At 38.9% G+C, this 17,980-nt stretch overlaps 1 long non-coding RNA gene and 1 pseudogene across 2 annotated transcripts in view; both read left to right on the top strand.

The window, feature by feature from the left end:
- LOC116099251 overlaps nucleotides 1-17,980 on the top strand; it is a 69,969-nt gene that overhangs the window by 35,500 nt on the left and 16,489 nt on the right. For both annotated transcript variants that reach the window (XR_004122175.1, XR_004122176.1), the window contains one exon: nucleotides 12,901-13,016. This is a non-coding gene — a long non-coding RNA (uncharacterized LOC116099251). The remainder of the gene's footprint in view (nucleotides 1-12,900; nucleotides 13,017-17,980) is intronic.
- Nucleotides 13,742-14,662, top strand: LOC116099246 (annotated as a pseudogene).

The following is a 17,980-nucleotide window of genomic DNA, read 5'->3' on the forward strand; positions in this document are numbered from 1 at the left end:
TCCTGTGATTCTGGGATCCTGGGATCCTGGGCTTGTTAGATCACCTGGGAGTGGGGCTTTTTCTGTGTATTGTGGGACTGGCTGCAGAGCTTGTGCCCAAGGTCTGCTCAGAACATTAACCCAGACAGACCTGAAGGAACTGGAGTCACTGGGCTGGTGGAGTTCCTGTGTGCCTGGTCCCACTGGTCCCAGTTACTCCTAGTGTTGGGACAGATGTTGGTTCCTGTTCACCTCTGATCACCAGAGCACCTGGGAGTGGAGCTTCCTCTGGGTGTTGTGGGACTGGCATCTACCATGGATGGTGCCAACAGTGAATGAGGTATTGTAAAACTGACAGGCTCATGCATCTTATCAGATTACTATGGACTAATTTTGGTCTTCAATACCAACAAAAACAACAGAAAGATCACATACACATGGAAGCTGAACAATGTTCTACTCAATGATAACTTTGTCAAGAAATAAATAAACAAGGAAATTAAAAACCTTTTAGAATTTAATGAAAATGAAGGTACTTCATACCAAAACTTGTGGAATACTATAAATGCAGTGCTAGGGGGAAAATTCACAGCTCCAGTGCCTCCAAAACAAACTGGAAAGGGCATACACTAGCAGTTTGACAGTACTCCTGAAAGCTCTAGAACAAAAAGAAGCAAACACATCCCATAAGAGTAGATAGCAGGAAATCATCAAACTCAGGGCTGAAGTCAATAAAGTAGAAACAAAAAGAACTATAAAAAGAATCAACAAAACCAGGAGCTGGATCTTTGAGAAAATCAATAGGATAGATAAACCCTAGCCTGACTAACCAAAGGGCACAGAGACAGTAACCAAATTAATAAAATCAGAAATAAAAAGGGAGATATAACAAGTGAAACTTAGGAAATTCAAAAAATCATTAGATCCTACTACAAAAGCCTATACTCAACAAAACTGGAATATCTAGATGAAATGGACAATTTTCTAGACAGATATCACTAGCCAAAGTTAAATAAGGATCAGATAAAACATCTAAACAGTCCTATAACCCCTAAAGTAAGCAGTCATTAAAATTCTCCCAACCAAAGGAAAAAAAAAGCCCAGGACCAGATGGTTTTAGTGTAGCATTCTCAGACCTTCAAAGAAGACCTTATTCCAATATTCTTCAAACTATTCCACAAAATAGAAACAGAAGGAACACTGGTTGTTGTTGGACTCACATGAAGACCAAGCTGAACATCAGCCAAGTTTGCAGGGGGCCTAGGTCCCATGCTGACTCTTTGACTGGTGCTTGAGTCTCTGGAAGCAATAAAGGGCCCAGGTTAGTTGACACCATCGGTTTTCCTGTGGAGTCCCTGTTCTGTTCAATGCCTTCAATCCTCCAGCCAATGCTTCCTGAGCTTGGTCCAATGTCTGGCTGTGTGTCTCTGCATCTCTTTCCATTGCCTGCTGGAAGGTCCAGCCTGTGCTTGCTCTTTGGTTGGTGGTTTAGTCTCTGAGAGCCCTCAAGGTTCCATGTTAGTTGACTCTGTTGCTCTTCCTGTTCATTGGAATCTCTCAGAGAATAGTTATTCTAGGCTCCTTTCTTGAAGCATAACAGAGTATCATTAATAGAGTCAGGGATTGCTTCTTGCCCATGGGATTGTTTTCAAGTTGTGCCAGTCATTGGTTGGCTCTGCCCTCCTTCTGTGCTCCATTTTTGCTCCTGCATATCTGTAGGCAGGACACATTTCGCATAGAAGGTTTTGTGGGCGGGTTGGTATTCTTAGATCTCCACTGGGAGTTCTTTCTGTCTACAGGAAGTGGTCACTTCTGGGTCTATATCCCCCACTGCTAGTAGTCCCAGCTAGGGTTACCCTCTGAAATGCCCTGGGGAGTTCCCCATACCAGGTCCTTGGCATGTCCTAGAAATGCTCCCCCTTTTGATTTCCATTCTCTCTCCCATGCTCTCCCTATGTCCGATTCCACCACATCCCCTCTTTAAGCCAGTTCCTTCTCTCCCTCCTCCTCCAATATATATTTTATTCCCCAATTTGAGATTCAACCGTCCTCTCTTGGGTCTTCCTTTTTATCTGGCTTCTTTGGGTCTGTTGGTTATACTGCAGTTATCTTGTATTTTAATGCTAATAGCCACATACCAGTGTGTACATACTATGCTTGTAGTTTCAGGTCTTAGTTAATTTATGATGCTATTTTCTAGTTCTTTTGATTTATTTGCAAAAATTCTTGATGTCCTGTTATTAATTGCTGAGTAGTATTCCATTTTGTAAATGATCCACATTTTCTTTTTCCATTCTTCTGTTAAGGGATATCTAGGTTGTTTTCAGTTTCTGGCTTTTACAAGTAAAGCTGCTTTGAACTCAATTGATCAAGTGTCTTTGTGGGATGTTGGAGCATCTTTTTAGGTATATGCCCAGGATTTGTATAGCTGTGTCTTGAGGTAGAAATATTCCTGTTTTTTAAGAATCCACTAAATTGATTTTCAAAGTTGTTGTCCAAGATTGTACTCTCACAAGCAATAAACAAATGTTCCTCTTGTACCACATCCTTGCCAGTATGTGCTTTCTTTGAATATTTGATCTTAGCCATTCTGATGGGTATAAGATAGAGTGGTTTTGATTGGCATTTCCCTGGTGACCAATGACTTTAAACATTTCATTAAGTGCTTTTTAGCCTTATGAGATTCCTCTGTTCAGTATTCTCTGTTTAGTTCTGTATTCCATTTTCTAAATTGGGTTATTTGGGTTGTTTGTGTCTAAGTTCTTGAGTTCTTTTTAAACTTTGGATATTAGTCCTGTCAGGTGTAAGGTTGGTGAAGATCCTCTCCTAATCTGTAGGCTGCTTATTTGTCCATTTGACAGTGAGTTTTGACTTACAGAACATTTTTCATTTCATGAGGTCCCATGTATTATTTGTTGCCTAACACATTGTGTTTTCTTCAGGAGGTTTTCTCCTGTACCAGTGAGTTAACTGCTACCCTACATGTTCTGCTCTATTACTTAACGTATAGGTTTAAATAGTGTCCTTTGATCTACATAGAATTGAGCTTTGTACAGGGTGATAAACATGGGTCTATTTTTCATTTTTCTTCATGTAGACATCCAATTAGAGCAGCATCATTTTTGAAGATGTTTTTTTCCATTGTATGACTTTGTTTCTTTATGAAAACACCACAGTTTTCCATAGGCCTTATTTCTGGGTCTTTGGTTTGATTCCATTTAGCATCCAGTCTGTGTCTGTAGCAATACCATGAATTTTTTTTTCAAATCACTATTGTTCTGTAGTACAGCTTGAGATCAGGGAAGGTCGTTATAACAGAAGTTCTTTTATTGCTCAGGATCATTTTGGCTATCTTGGGGTTTTTAAAAATTTTCTATATGAAATTAGGCATTGCTCTTTCCATGTCTGTGAAAAAAATGTGTTGGAATTTTGCCTGGGGTTGCATTGAATCTGTAGATGGCTTTCGGTAAGGTCATCATTTTCACTATATTAATTGTCTGATCTATTAGCATGAAGGTTCTTTCCATCTTCTGATATCTTTTTCAATGTCTTTCTTCAGTGACTTGAAATTCTTGTCATACATATTTTTCTTAGTCCAATTATCATTTGTATAAAGGAACACTACAGATTTCTGTGAGTACATTTTACATCCAGACATTTTTCTGTGGAGAAATCTAGGAGTTCTCTGGTATTATTTTTTGTATTCCACCTCTCTCTCTCTCTCTCTCTCTCTCTCTCTCTCTCTCTCTCTCTCTCCCTCTCTCCCTTTCTCTTTCCCTCTCTCTCTCTCTCTCTCTCTCTCTCTCTCTCTGTCTGTCTGTCTCTGTCTCTGTCTCTCTCTAATCATAATTTTATCATCCACCAATAGCAATACTTGGACTTCTTCTGTACCAATTTGTATCTTCTTGACATTATTTAGTTCTCTTACTGGTCTAACTAGAACTTCAAGTACTATATTGGATAGAAAGAGATTGAACAACCTTGTTGTGTCCCTGATTTTAGTGGAATTGCTAAATTTCTTTCCATTTAATTTGACATTGGCTGTCAGCTTGCTGTATATCACCTTTAGTATGTTTAGATATGTGCTTTGTATCCCTTATCTCTCCAAGACTCATATCATGAAGGGAGGTTGGATTTTGATAAATCCTTTCTCACAATCTAATAAGATGGACTTTTATTCTCTGTTTATATGGTAGATTACATTGACAGATTTCCACATGTTTAACCATCCTTGTATCTCTGGGATGAAGCCTACTTTACTATGGTGGATGATCTTTTAGATGTGTTGTGGGGTTTGCTATGCAAGTGTTTTATTGAATATTTTTGAGTCCATATTCATAAAAGGAATTGATCTGTAATTCTCATTCTTTCTTGAAACTTTGTGTGGTTTAGATATCAGGGTGACTGCAGACTCATAAAATGAATTTGATCATGTTTCTTCTGTTTCTGTTTTGTGGAAATATTTGCAAAATATTGCTATTTGCATTTCTTAGAATTTCTGCTATAATTCTGTGCCAAATCATCTGGTCTTGTGCTTTTTTTTTGGTTGGGAGACTTTTTATGATTACTTCTATTTCCTTAAGGATCCATAGGATTAGTTAAATAGTCTACCTGATCTTGATCTAAGTTTTGTAAGTAGTAACTTTCATCAAAATTATATGTTTCTTTTAGATTTTTTAATTTTGTGAAATACAAATTTTTAAGTCAGACCTAATGATTCTTTGAATTTCCTCAGTGTCTACTGTTATGTCTCCCTATTCATTTTTCATTTTGAGAATTTGGATATTCTGTCCTTTCCTTTTCATTACGTTGGATAAATTTTTGTCCATCTTTTTATTTTCTCAAAGAATGAATTCTTTGTTTCATTGACTCTTTGTATTGTTATCTTTATTTATACTTTATTGGCTTCAACCTGAAGTTTGATTATTTCCTGCTTCCTATTCCTTTTTGGTGTGCTTACTTCCTTTTCTTCTAGAGCATTCAGGGGTGCTGTTAACTCACTAGTATGAGAACCCATGAACTTCTCTCTCTATTGTTGAAATACATTTAAATTATTTTTAAAATTTAAAATTTTTATGTACATTGGTGTTTTGTTGCCATGTGTGTCTGTGTGAGGGTGTTGCATGCCTGGAACCAAAGTTTCAGACAGTTGGGAGCTGACACATAGTGTCTGGGAATTGAACCCAGGTCCTTTAGGAAGGAGTTAATGTGCTGGACTGCTGAGCCATCTCTCCAGCCAGAGAATTCACTAATATCCTTATATAGGCAGTTAGTGCTGTGAATTTTGCCCTTACTTCTGCTTTCATTGTGTCCCAAAAGTTTTTGTATGTTGTGCATTCATCTTCATTGAATTCTTAGAATGTCTTCCCGTTTTTAGGGGGGGGGGAATCATAGATCCAGTGATTGTTCAGTAGAAAATTGTTCAAGTTATATGAGTTTGTAGGCTTTCTGTTATTTCTGTTGCTGTTGAATGAAGTGTATTCTGGTTTCATTAGAGACTCGGTTGTGTGATGTGATGTTTTTCTGTAAACTGTCTCATGAGAAGATGCTGCTGAAGCATATAGATGGGAGATTGTTTTGCTGAGAACTAGGTGTTTCTCTGGAAGCAGTATGGAAAAAGGATGTGTGATGTTTTTCTAAAGCAGACACATGGAAGGGCATGAGGTGTTTTGAAAGGGTACCAATATAACCTATCAGCCAGTAGATGGTGCTTTGTGTTATTGGTTCACCTTGCCACACTTTGTTGGTCATCTTTTGTCGTGACTTCATAGAGAGAAGAACACCATAGAGCTTCTGGTTGTGTTCTGATGACTTCTTGCTACCTCATGGGACTCAGGTCAATTGGCAGAGTCTCAAAGTTTGTTCTAGATGGAACTGACATTGCTGATTCATGAATGGTGTTAGTGAGTGGACTGAGCTACCACTGCAGATTTGTGTGGACTGAACTGCTGATATCCTGACAACTCAGATTGGATTCACTACAATGAACTATTTCTACATCCTTCTTTGCCTTATTAACCTTTATTTTTCCCCACCTCTTTTGGGTGGTGGACTAGAAAGGAGGTTAAAGCTTTTAAGTACTCTTATTAAAAATAGATTTTGAGAAGTGTAATCCTACAGTTGAAGTCCAGTTTTAATCCATGGTGGTTTGATAAGATATGTGGGGGAGGGTCTTTTTTTGGTATTTGTTGAGATTTGCTTTGTGATGGAGTACATGATCATTTTTTCAGAATGTTCTTTGAGGTGCTGGGAAAAAGGTATAGTCATTGGTGTTGCATGGAATGTTCTGTAGATATGTGTTAGGTTGATTTGAGTTATAACATGTGTCCAATTTTTTTGATGAACCACCAGACTGATTTCCAGAATGTTTGTACCAGCTTGCAACCCCACTAGCAATGGAGGAGTGTTCCTCCTTTTCCACATCCTTGCCAGCATCTTCTGTCACCTGAGTTTTTGATCTTAGCCATTCTGACTGATGTGAGGTGGAGTCTTAAGTTTGTTTTCATTTGTAATTCCCCAATGACTAAAGATGTTGAACATTTCTTTAGGTGCTTCTCAGCCACTGCAGTTTCCTCAGTTGACAATTATCTGTTTTTCTCTGTTTCCCAATTTTTAATAGGGTTATTTGGCTGTCTGTAGTCTAACTTCTTGAGTTCTTTGCATATACCAGATATTAGCCCTCTATTGGATGTAGGATTGGTAAAGATCTTTCACAATCTGTTGGCTGTTGTTTTGTCCTATTGACAGTGTCCTTTGTCTTACAGAAGCTTTGTAATCTTATGGTGTTTGATTTGTCAATTCTTTATCTTAGAGCATAAGCTATTCGTGTTCTGCTCAGGAAATTTTCCTGTAACAAATTTAATTTTGATACTAGATTTATCATTGTGGAGAAGCTAGAGTGACTAGCTAAATATAGTTTAAAGTCCATGACACAAAGTAATGTATAGTCATAAATACCAGCAAAGAGCAGACTACTCAGTGATATTCTAATATACTAAGGACTAATATGTGACTATAAATACATTATTAAAATTATAGTTTTTTCTTTTATTGTATATTTGCTTTATTTACATTTCAAATTTTATACCCTTTCCAGGTCTCCCCTCCAGAATTCCCTATTCCATCCCTCCTCCCCTGCCTCTCTACCACTCTCTCATCCACTTCTGCCTTCCCACCCTGGCATGCCCCTACTCTGGGGCATTGAACCTCCTCAGGCCAAAAGGCCGCTCCTCCCACTTATGTTCAACAAGGCCATCAATTTGGCAAGAGGCATGGGACCCTCCAGGTGTACACTTTAATTGTTGGTCCAGTCTCTGGGAGTTCTGGGTGATCTGGTCATTTGACACTGTTACATCTCCCATGGGGCTGCAACCCCCCACAGCTCCTTCAGTCCCTTTTCCAACTCATCCTTCAGGGGCCCTGCACTCAGTTCAGTGGTAGGCTGTGAGCATCCTCCTCTGTATTTGTCAGGCTCTGTCAGAGCCTCTCAGAAGGCAGCAATGTCAGTCTCCCTGCAACAGAAACATACACACACACACACACACACACACACACACACACACACATACATACACGAGTTAGAGATGGAGATAGATAGATAGATAGATAGATAGATAGATAGAGACATATATATGCATATATATACATACATATATATATATGTATGAGAGAGGGGGGGGAAGAGAGAAAACCTGAACCCTCAAGGTTTAAATAGTGAACCAGATATGAATAAAGACAAAGCTGAGACAATCAACAAATTTCCTGAAAAGTATTGTCTTGAAATATTCTTAATTGGAAAGAAATCAAATACAAGAATCTATTTAATTGTATTTTTAAGCCAATATAAGAATCCTGTACTCAACAACTTAAAGGAAGAATTTGGGGCAGCTTACAAACCAAAGTGACACTCAGTGTGGTATAATGTCATTGTTCATGCTTTGATTGCATAATTGAGCTTCTAGGATTAATTAAAGAAATAACATGACTATTGAGTGATGCAAGCAGATCATTTGAAGAAAAACTATGATCCACCCTCTCTACGTCCTGAGTTTGTCAAAAATGCTGATGTGGGATTCTACAATTACAGACCGAGTGTCCTGAATGATTAACAGGAGAGAATATCTGCAGAGACATGAAGATTAAGAATATGGAGAGAAATGAATAAACTTTTATTACAAATGTGTAAAAACACTAACAGATCCAAATGTGGTGACATATGCTTGTAATACCAACATGTGTTTTGAGAAGAAGAGGCAGGCAGAGCTTTGTGATTTTAAAGCTAACCTGATGTGTGTTGTGAGTGCTAGGTAAGCTAAGGCTACATGGTGTGACCCTCTCTAAAAATAATTTAGAAAATATTCATTTCCTCCTAATTTCCAGTTTTTTCTAGAATCATGTTACCATCTATACTGCCTATTGAATTCTAACATTAGACAGTGGTTGCATAAAGCATTCCATTCAAATTATAACACTGGGAATATTTATTACTCCACATGACATCCTTAGAGTTTTTTCTTTTTTCAAACTGCATCCCTCCATGTAGCCAAGGCTAGCCTCGAACTTACAATTCTCCTGCCTCCAACTCTGGAGTTATCACATTATTTAGGTATCTGAAGTGCACCATCAGATTCACTTAACTAAGGGCTTTAAGTAAAAGGTAACTGTGTCTGTTTTGTACCAGGGCTCATAATGCTATTTGTAGCTATGTGTTAGATTTGTGGGAATTGAAACAAAATTGTACATTGTTTCATAGCCTGTTTCTGCCTCTGTCAGACAAGAAGATACTGATAATTCAGGCTCCTCAGCTGTGTTCCATCTGCCTGAGTCACCCTCTCTCTCCAGGACCCCATGAGCTCTCCATATTCCATCTAATTTCCTTTATTTCACTCACAGGTAAAATCCTGTTACTAAGAGTTTGTGAATATCAGAAAACAAAATCACCAGTACCTTGAAAACAGAATACGAGCCCAGGGAAAGCTGCCTGTCACACCTTGTGTAGGGAGGACCCTCAGGTGCACAGGAAAATTATGTGAAGACAAGGAGTCCTGCATCCTAGAGAGAGCCATCACAGTGAAGAAAACTACTCAGAATTAAGTCCAAGGAGTAAAATGAGATAAGCTAGGGTTGTATATTTTGTTGCAAACTTTCTGATGTGGCAGATGTGGCAAGGGAACTCAGATAAAGTTTGTGCTCACCCTCACTAGATAGCTGTTATCCAGCACAGGGTGACATAAAGATAGGGATGATGCTCCACTGGGATTTCTATGCTATTCAGTGGGAACTTGTCACCTTGGACAGATGCTAAACTTATAAGCTGTAGAGATGCATTAAAGACTCCCTTCACCTAAGCCTGTGCAGGATCTCCTCGTGCAGAGTTCTCCCCTCCTTATGTCCTTCTTTGTAAGTGCTCCACACAAAGTGCAGAATCAGAAGGTGGTCGGGACCCAGGTAGGCTTAAAGAGAAGGAACTCAGGGGCTGAAGGGAGGTTTTCAGCATCTGCAGAGGAGACCCTGAGCTCTGATGACTCCTGAGCATGGGGGACTGTGTTTTGCACAGCAACAAGACTGTTTTCCTCTCTCAAAATTTATTTCTCTGATATAAAAACTATTAAAATATTATTTAGATTTCCTTCTTTTTTAAACTTAATGACCCATTTTGATTTAGTAAGCCCACATACTTAAATATATTATATACTTAATACTTGTTCTACTTACAAAGAAACATGTTAAAAATTCCAAGTCCACTATTTAATTAAATGTTCCTCATTTTGCATCTATTATTTTCATAGATCAACTGTTAGTGAAAGAAGTGGCCCATGAATTTAAGTGACTAAGTTGTCAGACATAAGTATAAAGCAATCAAGCCATTGTTTCCCAGAGCTGATAGAGTCCTATTTCACATGACAACAGCCTGCCTATTATTGTTTGCTCAAGGATAATTCTCCCATTTATGTATTTAGTTTCAAATACCTTTTTAATTAACTAAGAATGTCACTATTCTCCTGTCTTCCTCTCTGAAATCATTCCCATATGCCCCATTCAGAATCACTGTTTTTTTTCTTATCAATTTTATGTACAGAATATGTTGTGTGTGTTTGTACAAATACATAAATGCATTTTTGATTTGAGTGTAATATGGTCGGTCTCAGGGCTGACTGCTTTGAATTGGATAAGCAATAACAGTGATCATGCTTGGGAGATGCTATTTCTTCCTCTCCCAGGAGACTCTAGTAGCCTGCAGTTCTTGGTCTAGGGTTAGTACCTGTGAAACATTTCCCCTTCCATATTAGCTTGTCTGTTGGTGTTGCCATGGTTCCAGTCTTGTTTTTGTCATCCTAGGAGAGACTGTTTCATTACTAACTTCCTGGAAATCTGGATCTTTCAATCATTCTGCTCATCTTTCTATATGTCCCCTGAGCTAAGCCTGCAGGAGCTGTGATGTAGATGGATTCATCATGGTAGACTCCCCTGCAATCTGCAGATCTCTGCATTGTGTGTAGTTGTGCTTTCTGTAATGGTCTCCATCTGCTGGCAGGTAAGCATCTATGAAGAGAGTGAGTAGCCTTTCTTATCTAAACTGTAGGTCCTAGAATGTACTTAGGAATTGTGCTGGCATAGCAAAATGATGGTATTAAATTATTTTCTAAGGTCATTTTCTTTCTTTTTTTATTTTTTATTATTTTTCCTCTTTTATTAGGTATTTTCTTTATTTACATTTCAAATGATATCTCCTTTCCCAGTTTCCCCTCTGGAAAAACAAAACAAAACAAAACAAAAGACCTGTTCCCTCTCCCCTTCCCCACTCACCAACCCACCCTCTCCCACATCCTGGCCCTGGAATTCCCCTACACTCTGGCATAGAACCTTTACAGGACCAAGGGCCTCTCCTCCCATTGATGACCCACTAGGCCATCCTCTGGTACATATGCAGCTGGAGCCACATGTCCCACCATGTGTATTCTTTGGTTGGTGGTTTAGTCCCATGAAGCTCTGAGGATACTAGTTAGTTCATATTGTTGTTTGTTCTAAGGAGCTGCAAACCCTTCAGCTCCTTGAGTCCTTTCTATAGCTCCTTCAATGAGGACCCTGTGCTCAGTCCAATGGATGGCTGTGAGCCTCTACTTCTGTATTAGTCAGGTACTTTCAGATAGTCTTAGGAGACAGCTATATCAGGCTCCTGTCATCCAGCACTTGCTGGCATCCACAATAGTGTCTGGATTTGATGATTGCATGTGGGAAGGATTCATAGGTGGAGAAGTCTCTGGATTGTCCTTCCTTCAGTCTCTGCTCCACAGTTTGTCTCTGCAACTCCTTCCATGGGTATTTTGTTCACCCTTCTAAGAAGGAACTATGTATATTCACTTTGGTCTTCCTTTTTCTTGAGTTTCTTGTGGTTTGTGGATTGTACTTTGGATATTCCAAGCCTCTGGGCTAATATCCACTTATCAGTGAGTGCATACCATATGTGTTCTTTATAGCAAGCTTATCATGATCCTCTTTGTTGTGGTTCACAAGAGTTGCAGCCTCATAGGACTACTGATTCTGTCCCTCTCTGGATAGCTTGTAGGCAGTTTTCTAGTATCGTGGATGCTAGACCACAGCAAGGTCAGATTCAGGTCAGATTCAATCAAATAATCCATTCTCTGTGTTGTAAGTGTGGCATCTCCAGTACCTATAACCTCTGGGAAGCAACCATGGCTCCATCACTAATTCATATTGCTTTGAGAATCACTGTCCTACCCTGAACATCCTTCAGAAGGAGGCTTCTTGTGCTTGCTCCCAGGGTTTGTTATTCTACAGTTCTTGTGGGAGAATTGTCAAAGTGACACAGCCTTTGGTTCCAGTTCAGTTTCAGAAATCACAGATTAGTGGTGTCAACCCTTAGTCTGACATGCTCTCCTTGGTAGGAACTGTCCTCTCAGAGAGGTATAATGATGTGGTTACAGGAGACTGATTTTTAGTGCACAGTGGACATGATCCTAAGGTGCTGGAATACAAAGTGTTTTATTCTGGTAATCTTTTCTCTCTGTCTCACTTAACAAATAAAATATACCTTCCAATTTCCCTCATATGAGAATATTTGAATCTTGTTTTGTGTGTGTGCATGTATGTGTGTGTGTGTTAAATGTGATGTAATTGAGACTTGTCCCATTTTCTTCTTCATATTTAGTTTTTAGATTCTTATTAAACTATGTCTTTTAAAGAAGTTTGGTGTATAGGTGAACATACACTTACAACTTTTCTTTATCTTCACACACAGCTGGCAGATTCCCTAGTTTGTCCCACAAAGGACAACGGTAAATGACTGCAATGGATCTACCAGTGTTCACTTGTGAATGCTTATTATTCTCAACCCAAATTCAGATATTGGAAAATTGTGTTGTCACACCTCAGCCCCTGCTCTGTTTGTTAGAAATAGTTCCCAAGATCACCATGTCTCTGTGGTCACTAGAACTCTGAGTACTAAGTTAAGACACAAATTTCCCACTTCCTTCTATAAACACAGGTATCCAGCTTCCTGAAGAAATATTAGTTAGGTTCAATCAATCCTTTCCATTGTGTTCTACTAATTGAGTTATCATTTATTTCATTTTCTTTGACAATAGAAAAATGTCTCAGTCTCTTTTTTGTGTGTGGAACAATTCTGGTTCAACTGTAACTGCAACTGTTACATATTCTGTTCTGTGTTTTGAAAAAGAATAATATTAAGACCCTGCCAGTATCTGATGACCAGGCTCTTATCATAGAGGCTTGTTGGTTTGATTTTCTGGAGATCTTAATGCAATTGAGCTATGGAGTTCCAATGAGGATTTAAATAACTGGCCTAAAGTGCTGTCAGAACTCTCAGGACATGGACAGCTCCACCATTACTAACAGAATTGCTGTTTAGTAATTTTTATCTTCTCTGTTTCAATTGAACAGATTTAACAGAGCTGTGTAATTCACCCCAGGCAGAGCATCAGAAACAGCATGAAAATAAGTCCAGTGGCTGACATTTCCATGGAGATCAGGATGTCCAGGAAACACTTCCACATTTGGTGTGTATACCATATATTCTTTAATACCTAGGGTCTCTCTGACACTGGCACATGACTGTCCACATGTCTTAGAGGATGTGACTCCAGCCTGGCCACAGAGTGCTCAAATGTGTGTGTGTACAATCTGACTGTGGGTACAACCTAAAAAAGCATGAATCCTGAGTTCACACTTAACCAGCATTTTAGGTGTAATTATAAGAATATTTGTTTTGGTACTAAATGAAAAGGTAAAGAGAATGCCTAAATGAATTAACTCTGAGTTTTCTAATGCAGGGGCACTCTTTCCTAAGAAATGTCTCATTCCATTTTGTGAAATCTTCTCCTTTCAGGTTCACTGAACATACTGAACTATTACATGCTTGTCCATCAAGAAGATACAAATCAAAACCATGTTAGGCATTGTGCAGTTAAATGGACATAAGAGGCAATAAGAAAGGAAATAATTTTATAATGTATAGAATTTTATTGTAGAGCAAACTTACACCTGATAGAGGTTCACAATTAAAAACTTAAGCTATCCAAATTTGTGGAGGGTTAGAAAATATGTAAAAGTAGGGAAGGATTCTGGATGGTGTGAGAGCTGAAATTCTATTCAGTTGATAAGTTGGGATGCATCTGTACACATTCAGGATAATTTTTTTTTCTGTATGTAGAAGGTAATATGGATCAATGGATTTTCTCATTTTCTCCTTACACAGCTTCTGTGTGCTTCTACCCAGCACAATATGAATAAAGACCATGCACTGTACTGTAGTGTTTATATTAGAAATGCCTTCTTCTCTGAGATAGGCATCGGAATCTCAGCCAACAGCTGCCTTCTCCTCTTCTACACCTTCATGTTTATTCCTGGGCACAGACCCAGACTCACTGACCTGCCCATTGGCCTTGTGGCTCTAATACACCTAGCAATGCTGTTACTTGCAGCATATATAACAGAGGACTTTTTATGTCTTCAGAAGGATGGGATGTCATCACATGTAAACGTGTCATTTTCTAGCACAGGTTTTTCAGGAGCTTCTCTGTGCCACCTGCCTGTCGAGTTGTCTTCCAGGCCATCATCATCTTCTGCCCTCAAAGCTCTCACTTAGCAAAGTTCAAACATACTTCCTCACATCAGCTCTCATGTTTCTTTATTTTACTGAGTATCTTCTATACATCCATCAGCAGCCATATTTTAATAGCAGCTGTTGCCACAGGAAAGCTCACCTCTCTTAATCTTATTTATATCACAAATTCTTGCTCTTTTCTACCCATGAGTTCCTCAATGCAACACACCTTTCCACACTGCTGGCTTTCAGGAATGTCTTCATTATTGTTCTTATGGGCCTCTTGACTTGCTACATGGCAACTCTCTTGTGCAGGCACAAAACTCGATCCCAGCGTCTTCAGAACTCAAATCTTTCTCCCAAAGAAACTCCCGAGCCCTCTGGACCATTCTAATGCTTATGAGCTTCTTTCTGGTGATGTCAACTTTTAACAGTATTGTCTCCTACTCATGAACTATATTCCAGGGAAATCTATTGCCATATTGTGTCCAGATTCTTGTAGCTCATAGCTATGCTGCATTCAGTCCTCTGCTCATTCTCAGTAATGAAAAACATATAGGTAACCTGTTGATATACATGTATGAGAGGGTAGTAAAGTTTGATTTTCTGTGATGGAAAGTTTTCTCATGATGAACCAATGTATCAGCACCAGAGCTATTAGTCTTGGCATAATGTGCACGGTTCGATGTTAAGTGAAAATGTGGACTTCTGTCTTTTCTATTTAACTCCTGCATTTATCTATAAATGTAGGGATATAAGATATATATTTAAAAAATCAAACCACACACACGGAATGATTCTAAATGTTTTCCCTTAAGTCTCTTCTAGGAAAACCTGAAAGGTAATCTCCCTTGTCACAGCCTGGATGACTTGCACTTCCCTAAATCTGTGCTGGATAATGACATTTCACAATACCTCAACTGACCCTTTATGCATTTTTTCAAAATTAGATAAACACTTAGCATATATAATGACATGAGCCTGAAAACACATAAATGTGTGTCCACACACAAATCTGTTTTATGCAGGAGTAAGAAAAATCATATATGCAAAATGTATATGACAAATTTTCAACATTCTAAGATACAAACAACCTAAGAGCTAGAACTTTCTGAATTTAGAAAACAATTGTTTCCTCTACATGAGTGAACTATTACTCAGTATTAAGAATGGATGAGACTCTGGAACATGAACTAATGGTAATGAGCCCTGAATCTACTCTGCAAAGTGAAATTTCTGTCACACAGAAGCAGATATTTTATGAATCTACATATAGAGTATAGGTCAGAGGACCCAATAGGACTGAGATGTAGCACGATGTTTTAGATACTGAAGAAATAGACATTGTGAAAGTTTTTCTGATTGAGTTGAAGTTTCAATGCAGGAATGGAGTGCTATAGATAGGTGCACTCTGGTTGGGCAATAATGTGAGTGTCCTTTTCAGCATTGTTGTATCTTGTGATGTTTACAGTGGGAAATGTGTATCTCACATGTGTTTTCTCATGACGAAAATGATTTCAGATACTTTAGACTTGCTACAGAAAATGATTAAAAATGAAAATAATCTAAAAGTACCAAACTGCATTTTCTCAACAGTTTAAAAGCTTATGATAAACTTGTCTCATGCAACACGTTGACCATCATTTTTAATGCTCCCCCTCTTATCCTCTGTTTTCCCAAGAAGAATACAAGTTCTTCAGTTAATCTGCCTTCTTAGGGAGGAGCACCAAGAAGGGTTTCCTACCTGGCATAGGAGTACAGTTCTGACCTTCTTGATGAGGTGTTTGCTATGCCATTCAAACTCCAAATGAAAGTTAATCAAACAGAATATTACCTAGCATGAAAACAACTGATCTTATACAAAGTGTGGGTTTGTACTTTTGCATTGGAAAACAATCAATCAAATATAAACATACCCAGTGTTATATTTTTTATCAGCTACTTAGCATCATATGTACTTAATATGTCAGAGTAACAACTTTGTGAAATATTGTGAACTAATACCACCTATATCCTATCACCTGGAAATGCTCTTCATATGTCAATATAATCATTTAACTTTTAGGGTTGTCATTTCTTGCTCCTTTTAAAAACATGTGTTGACATTTTATAAATTTCAAGTCATGTATCATTTGTATACTTCCTCTATCCTTGCAACTTCTTCCACCCCAAGAAAAATAAAATAAGACAGAATTTTATAAAGTCTTGTTGGAGAAGCTGTAGTGTGTTACAGTGCTTCCCTTGTGAAGTGCAGAACCCACTCTTCTGAGTGCTTCAGCTTGTGAGGGGTACTACCTACTGCCCTTAGTAAGTTGGTGGTTGATGGGTAGAGACCAGAGAACAGTTCAGAACAGATTCTCAGGCAATACTTCAGACTCTGGATATCTCCAAAGCCTTTGAGGGTAATATAAGCCTGGGCCATTAAATAGCCCACATCTGCCATATACCACAGCTCCAGACATGACTCCCAGAAGCAACATGGTCCCAGTTATCCCCATGGCCTTAGATGGCAACCAAAGCCAATCTTAATTGTATGTTCCTACCCAGGAGGATGCTCTTTAGACGTCCACATGATCTCCAGCAGCAGCCCTGAACACAGACATCAGTTTGGTCTTTGGTGGTAACTCATACTACAGACATTGACACAGACCTCAGATGTAGGAGGACCATGGACCCAGACAAGATTCTTGGTGGCAGCCAGGACCATAACATGGTCTCCTCACATCTATCACATTCACACTGCTTTGCATTTCCAGTTCCATTTCTCCACAGTGCATGGCCACCTCAGCTTTCCTTTGTCTTTCATCTCTCCACATGTACTCCATCTTTCCCATTACCCCATCACAATTTTTCCATCTTAGGGTGCTAAGGTTTCTTTCTTCTAGCCTTCCAAGAGCAGCATTGCTAGGACAGGTGTTTAAGTCAGGTTATTGTTTTCACAACTGTGTCCTAGCCTCTTTATTTTGAATATCATGTAATGAAATATTATTTTTCACTTTTTATTGGATATTTCTTTATTTACATTTCAAATGTTCTTACTTTTCCTGGTTTCCCCTTCAAAAAAAAAAAACCTATCCCATCTCCTCTCCCCCTGCTCACCATCCCACCCTCTCCTGCTTCCTGGCCTTGCATTCCCCTACACTGGGGCATAGAGCCTTCACACGACCAAGGGTCTCACCTCCCATTGATGACTGACTAGGTCCTCCCCTGCTACACATGCAGCTGGAGCCATGTGTCGCACCATGTATACTCTTTGGTTGGTAGTTTAGTCCCTGGGGACTCTAGGGGTAACTTGTTAGTTCATATTGTTCTTCCTATGGGGGTGCAAACCCCTCAGCTCCTTTGGTTCTTTTTCTAGCTCATTCATTGGAGATTTTGTGCTTAGTCCAATGGAGCACACTTTCTGCATTTGTTAGGTGCTGCAGAGCCTCTCAGGAGATAGCTATATCAGGCTCCTGTCAGCAAGCACTTGCTGGCATCCATAATAATGTCTGGGTTTGGGTGATTGTGTATGGTATGGATCACCATGTGGAGCAGTCTTTGGATTGTCCTTCCTTCAGTCTCTGCTCCATAGTTAGTCTCTGCAACTCCTGCCATGGATTTTTTGTGCCCACTTTTAAGAAGGAATGAAATGTCCACATTTTGGTTTTTCTTCTTCTTGAGTTTCTTGTGGATTGTGGGTTGTCCTTGTATCCCGAACTTCTGGGCTAATAACCACTTATCTAAGAGTGCATACCATGTGTGTCCTTTTGTGATTGGGTTACCTCACTCAGAATAATATTCTCCAGATCCATCCATTTCCCTAAGAATTTCATAAATTCATTGTTTCTTTTTTTATTTTCTTTTTTTTCCTTTATTTATATGCGAATTTCTCCATTCCCAGTTTCCCCTCCAAAAAACAAAACAAAAAAAAAAAAC

Source organism: Mastomys coucha, unplaced genomic scaffold, assembly GCF_008632895.1.
Source record: "Mastomys coucha isolate ucsf_1 unplaced genomic scaffold, UCSF_Mcou_1 pScaffold20, whole genome shotgun sequence".
NCBI lineage: Eukaryota > Metazoa > Chordata > Mammalia > Rodentia > Muridae > Mastomys > Mastomys coucha.